General features: G+C 37.1%; 1 protein-coding gene across 1 annotated transcript in view; it reads left to right on the top strand.

The window, feature by feature from the left end:
• The first annotated feature begins 3312 nt into the window (after positions 1–3312).
• LOC138711657 (fatty acid synthase-like) overlaps positions 3313–6953 on the top strand; it is a 55837-nt gene continuing 52196 nt past the window's right edge. The window contains exons 1-2 of the mRNA XM_069842791.1: positions 3313–3549; positions 5622–5743. The gene's annotated coding sequence lies outside the window, so the exon portion shown is untranslated. The remainder of the gene's footprint in view (positions 3550–5621; positions 5744–6953) is intronic.

The following is a 6953-nucleotide window of genomic DNA, read 5'->3' as shown; positions in this document are numbered from 1 at the left end:
TGATTCTTTTGCATTATTCAGAAAATGTGTTAACTTTAATTTATTCATGAGTTCATTACAATTTATTACATTCATTTTCACATTATGAAAAATTAATATTGAAAAAGCCTTCAGCTGGAGAAAAAGTTGTTTTATCCCTGACCACAACGAAAAACATGCCTTTACTAAATACTTTTGCGTTTGTAAAGTAGGCTTTTATTCAACATTACTTTATTCCACTAGTGAGATAAAGACTTTACCTCACAGTTTGAACTTTATCTCACAGTTCATTAGTATTTTCCTAGTACCCGGGCACACACATATACTTTTCCATTCAAGAAGTTAATATATTAGTTACTAGATGTCACTACCTCTACTTCTTTATTACCATTTCTTAAATATACATACACTCAATCTCCTTCTCTTTTCTCTATCTGCTATGTCGTAATTTGTACATTACATCCATATCTAATATGCATCTTTTTAAAATTTTGTAATAATTTACCTTTTGGGATGCGAGGAGACTTGAACCTACGAAGTTGGGTTTATACGATTTTAAAACAACACGCGTTAGCCAACTCAGCTAAACAGACACGATGATTAATTAAGTTTTAATATTCCTCTTAAGTTTACAGAAGTAAAATGTGAAATTATTTTAATCACATTAGTTCCGTGAACACTTCTAAATAATCCCTGAAACTTCAAAAAGACGAAAATACACGTTTAAAGTGAAAAAATATGTATTAAAATTATATAATTAATTATAATTTGTTATTTATCCAACGCCTTAGATACCACTCTTTACTAATCATGGCCTCCTACATCATGACCTACCTAGTAACGTATCGATTCTAAAATCCATGCCATGGTATGTGATACCATTCTTCACTGATCATGGCCTCTTACATCATGTCCTAGCTAATACACATATCGGTTCTAAAATCCATGCCATGATATCTGATTATATGAGGACTTATTTTCAACATATTTTCTTTTATAAAACATAATTTTTCGTTATGGTCATGGATAAAATTGCGTATGGTACTTGTGAGCGTGATCTTTATCGCACTCGGCTGACGCCTCATGCTTAAATCTTTCCATTGGCGTAATAAAGATGCACTTACCTCACAAGTACCAGAAATAACTATTTTTGTGCGAGATCGTACGTATTTGCTTGGTTTCCTTACAAAACCAATCCACGGAAAGTCTAAAATTCCACATTCAGTATTCCCAACCTAACACACATAACAATTTCCCTCTTCTTACCGCTTAAGTGACATATTGATTTTACTGCTTTAGGCTTTTAACATATTACTTTTAGAGACGTTCAATATAGTAATAATTATAAATTGGAAACTTACCACTGCAATTTCACCTAAATTGCACTGTTAATTATTGTTTTTAAATATTTGCAAAAATTAAGTAAACTCTACAACTCCACTTAAGTTACTGCATTCGTGATGCAAGTTACATTAAGGAAGCCGTGAAAAAATCAACAATATTCCAGACTCATCATAGACTGGGGGAAAAAAAGACAGACGTATATCACGGCCTGCTGGAGTATAGTAAACACAGAAAACATTTTAAAGCAACAATGTTGAAGATAGATATTTTTGTTTTGCAAATTTTCCGTCATTGAACAGAAACCAAGATGGAAATTTCATTGCAACTAATTAGAAATTCGTCTTTCAGGTATGTAATAAACGATCTTCGCACAAAATAATATACGATACACGAGCGGTATGTTTTCTTTCAATTCTCGGAAATTAAAAAAGGTCAACTACTTTTCGCTTTTTCAAACTTTTCCTCGAACATGAAAACTTCAACATACCGCTCTTGTAACGTATATTACTATTATTTGGTCCTTGTGTAAATAAGTTTGCTCGTCCCTGCCCTAATGCATCATGACTGTTCACTGCAGGCTCCAGCACTGCCCGCTGTGGACGTGGTCTTGGTGTCGGCACAGAACAGCAACTGGCTGGCCCGCATCACTCCACACCGCATCGTGCTGGTGGCTCAGCGTGAGGCGCTCAGCGGCATTGTCGGCCTCGTCGAACACATCCGCAGACAGCCCAGGAGCAGCTTTGTCAGGTGTGTTACTCTGTGCACTATGGTTTTCCCCTACACCGGTGCTTCCCAAAGTGGGAGTCGTGTAAAGAGCTGAGGGGGATCGCGAAATGATTTACAAATAAAACAAAACGCCTTATTAGAGGTAAAGGTATCCCCGTCACATGCCATGAAGGCACTTGGGGGGGGGGGGCATGGAGGTAGAGCCCCAGGCTTTCCATGACCTCGGCACTAGAATGAGGTGGTGTGGTCGGCACCACGCTCTGACCGCCTTTTACCCCCCGGGAAAGACCCGGTACTCAGTTTTATAGGAGGCTGAGTGAACTTTGGGGCCGTTCTGGAAGTTTTGCAACGAGAAAAAATCCTGTCACCACCTGGGATCGAACCCCGGACCTTCCAGTCCATAGCCAGCTGCTCTACCAACTGAGCTACCTGGCTGCCAAACGCCTTATTAACATACATTTAATTTGCATTTAGAAACATGACGTTGAAGATAAAAATAAAAAATCTTCCAGTAGTTATAAAGTAAAAAATAATTAATGTCGTAAATGTGCCTGTTTTTCAGAACACAGCCTCTTAAATCTGGACTAAGTATTTGATACAGGCACAGTTATATCATTTTCAAATTTGAGATTTCTTGCTTTTGATTTGATGACAATCATAGACAAGAAATCCATGTTGAATCTTTCGTACACTACTTTCAACACTTGAATATAAATAATTGATTAAATGGCAATCTTACTCTTGTTAATTATGTAATAGTAATAGTTGTGACAAGTTCTACATAGGACAGACAGGCAGATCATTCCAAACTCGCTACAAAGAACACATTAAAGCTATAACCAGAGGACACAACACATCTACATACGCCGATCACATAACAAATGCCAACCATACATACAATAACATAAATACGGACATGGAAATCCTACACACACAACCCAAGAACCAAAAACTCAACACACTAGAACAATACGAAATATACAAACACACTAAAACACACCCTGATCAAATCTTCAACACACAGATCAATTTCAGTACACACACACTATTCGACTCCACAATCCAACACATTCCAACAATAAAACACACCCTCCTAACAGGCAGAGAAGTTCGAGATGACGCCGCGATCTAGTAGGCTCTGATGATGGTGCGTGATGCACTGAAACAGCTGTAAGCCGAACGAATATTACATATTTAACAAGAGTAAGTCCACTAGTTCATCAATTAAAAAAACATTGTTGTGACTTCTTCATGTTGCAGGTGTTTCTTCATTCTGGATACACTGGCGCCCCTGTTTGACATTAATTTGCCGTTTTATCGAAAACAACTGAACAAGGACTTGGTCATGAACGTGTACAACAATGGAAAGTGGGGATCGTACCGACACATGCCAATGTCAAGCCCTCCGATCATCCCTGTGCCTCACGCCTACGTGAGTGTGAGGACAAGGGGAGACCTGTCCAGCCTGGAGTGGGTGGAAGGCAGACTGCATCCAGTGGCGTATGTACCAACTTAATTTTTCTACCTAGCTTAGGTGCTGAAAGGAAAAACAAATTTGTGTCACATTTTCTAACCTCAATGCATTATTGTTGATTGTAGATCCCATATTGCGTAACCTTTAACTAACGTGGTGCCATAATTGAGACACCAATAACGTGGTGAGGTCCAAAAGACCAGTGATGGTTAAGTTGTAATCATATTAATATTTTTTTTTTTTAATAATTTTCAGTATTGGGTGCATTAGAAGAGTCTATGTGAAGCTGAAAATGTAAATTGGCAGGAATTAACGTTTGTTATTCAATGCAAAATTATATTTAAAAATCACCTACAAAAACTTTGGTGTTAAATTTTTATACAAACATACATAAGTATCAGTGGCGTATACTGGTTAAAAGGTTTGGGCTACCACTGACCCTATTATTACACAAAATATATTTTAAAATCCCTATAATAAAATTCCTTACATATTTATGTGAATTCCAGACGTCTTGATTGGGACGTATGTTGATTGTTATGTACGACGGTTAAAAGGCACTTTTAATAAACCTTCTATTACACAGTCATTTTCAACACAAACCTCTCCAGAAACTTGTTCTGCCATATTTTTCACAATATCACTTAATTGGGAAATTAAAAACTTAATAATTCACAATTAATATAACTCTTAGACACTCGAACAAATCACAGATTTAAAATAATGCACTGCAAGAACACAATCACATTCATGAGCTAGCGTACTAAGCTATTGCTGCTTCGCGCCTGCGAAGAAACCGATCATGAGAGCGGGAACTCGCCCGGCCTACATTGCACGATGGAAACAGAAGGGAGAGGGGGGGACGGGCAGTTGTGCGACAGGACAGCGTGCGCGGTACGGTCACAGGCTACCTCACGTAGCAAGCGGTTTCTCCAGCGATGCCGCCTTGACAACTTGTTTCTTTTCAAGAGCAGAGAGCGCATATAAATCTAACAATTACTTTAATTTTAATTACTGTGGTAAAACTAATATGGTAATACAAAATTATGACATTATGTTATATTATAAACTTTTTCTTTTGTAATTTCCTTGGGCTACTGCCGGTAGCCCCGGTAGTCCGCAAAATACGCCCCTGATAAGTATATGTTGTTGTTGTTTTCTAATGCCAGGCGTTTGACAATAAAGTCATTTGACCTCTTGCACTCCAATATTTTTCAAAGATATTGTCATGGCCAGCCACTGAAGCACAGATTTTGAGGTGTTCCGAATCCATTTCTTGGTTTGAGTTGCACAATGGGCAGTTAGGGGACTGATATATTCCAATTCTATGCAGGTGTTTGGCCAAACAATCATGGCCTGTTGCCAATCTAAATGCAGCTACAGACGATTTTCGTGGTAAATCGGGAATTAACTGTGGATTATGATGCAGAGAGTTCCATTTTTTCCCTTGAGATTGTGTTATCAAATTTTGTTTGTTGAAGTCTAAGTATGTAGATTTAATAAATCTCTTCACAGAGTAATATGTAGATTTAGTAACAGGTCTGTAAGTAGCAGTGCTGCCCTTCTTTGCTAAAGCATCCGCATTCTCGTTTCCCAGGATTCCACAGTGGGATGGTATCCATTGGAATACAATTCTTTTATTGAGTGATAATCATTGAGAGAGCATTTTAGTTATTTGTGCTCTTTGAGATGAAGGTGTGTGTTTAGAGACTATTGATAGAATAGCTGCTTTGGAGTCTGACAATATAACTGCATTCTTAAATTGATTGATGTGGCATAGAAGATTCCTGAGACTTCCACTTATTGCAACGATTTCTCCATCAAAACTTGATTTTTCTCTCTCACACTTCGAACATAGACGTTTCATGTAAAAATGCAAATATGTGCCTCGTAATGCGAAATAATAATTGGTTATGAATATTTTATTTCATTTAATTTTTGGAAACTAGAAAAAACAAAAAATCATGAAATACAAACAACTTAAAATCTGTTATCATAATAATTGTCATATCGTGGGCCTGTGAATGCTTCAGGCAGTCATATTATTGTTTGTTTTAACTAAGTGATATGTACTAAGATAGAAATGGTTGTGTTACAGTGTTGTAGCCAAGCCTGCAGAGGAACTGGTGCACATCTATAATTCTGGACTCAACTTCCGCGATGTACTGACTGCAACCAAAAAAACTTGACATAGAAACTGCTACTGGTCAGCCACTTCAGGTGACAGTATGTTCTCATTCGTTCTTGTTTAATTCAGGTGAATTCACACTAAATTTAATGAAGTTGTCCGTCACGTGTCTGCTATTATATCAGAAGTGTGTCATTTTTATTTACGAGATCTGAAATAATTTATAAAGATATTACGTCAAAATAGGTAGCCTACCAGTACGAACTTATATTCATTGTAATGTCTTCACACTTATTGCCATTCAAATATCTTCAAACTTAATAATTATTCGCGTTAAAATCTCTATAAACTTATTCCAGTCAAATTATCTTCATAATTTTTCATGTTAAAATCTCTACTCTTGGACAATACCTTCACATATATTCCCATTGAACTGTCTACAAAAGTATTCCAATTAAATAATATTCGTAAAAATCGTTCTTGTATACAGTAGAACCCCTCATTTTGCACTTTTCAAGTGATTCTGAAAGAATGCTGTAATTGAGAGAAAATGTAAACTATGAGATATGGTTTACGCATAACAAGAACATTAAGATACAATGTTCAGTACATAGAATGATTTGAATTCAATGCCTTGAACTTCTGTAACACACAGGATTCTACTAAATATTATTTACTTATTTACTTACTGGCTTTTAAGGAACCCGGAGGTTCATTGCCGCTCTCACATAAGCCTGCCATCGGTCCCTATCCTGAGCAAGATTAATCCAGTCTGTATCATCATTATCCCACCTCCCTGAGATCCATTTTAATATTATCTTCCCATCTACGTCTCGGCCTCCCTAAAGGTCTTTTTCCCTCCGGCCTCCCAACTAACACTCTATATGCATTTCTGGATTTGCCCATACGTGCTACATGCCCTGCCCATCTCAAACGTCTGGATTTAATGTTCCTAATTATGTCAGGTGAAGAATACAATGCGTGCAGTTCTGCGTTGTGTAACTTTCTCCATTCTCCTGTAACTTCATCCCTCTTAGCCCCAAATATTTTCGTAACAACCTTATTCTCAAACACCCTTAATCTCTGTTCCTCTCTCAAAGTGAGAGTCCAAGTTTTACAACCATAAAGAACAACCGGTAATATAACTGTTTTATAAATTCTAACTTTCAGATTTTTTGACAAAAGCTTCTCAACCGAATAATGAATGAAATGAAATGCGCACAATGTGCATAGGATTTGTAGCTTAGTCTTTGCAGAAGTTTGTGAACGAGGTTTTCCTTTCACGGCAGTTTTCAACGTGAT

This window comes from Periplaneta americana, chromosome 2, assembly GCF_040183065.1.
Source record: "Periplaneta americana isolate PAMFEO1 chromosome 2, P.americana_PAMFEO1_priV1, whole genome shotgun sequence".
NCBI classification, from domain to species: Eukaryota; Metazoa; Arthropoda; class Insecta; order Blattodea; family Blattidae; genus Periplaneta; species Periplaneta americana.
This window is presented reverse-complemented; position numbering and strand designations above follow the sequence as displayed.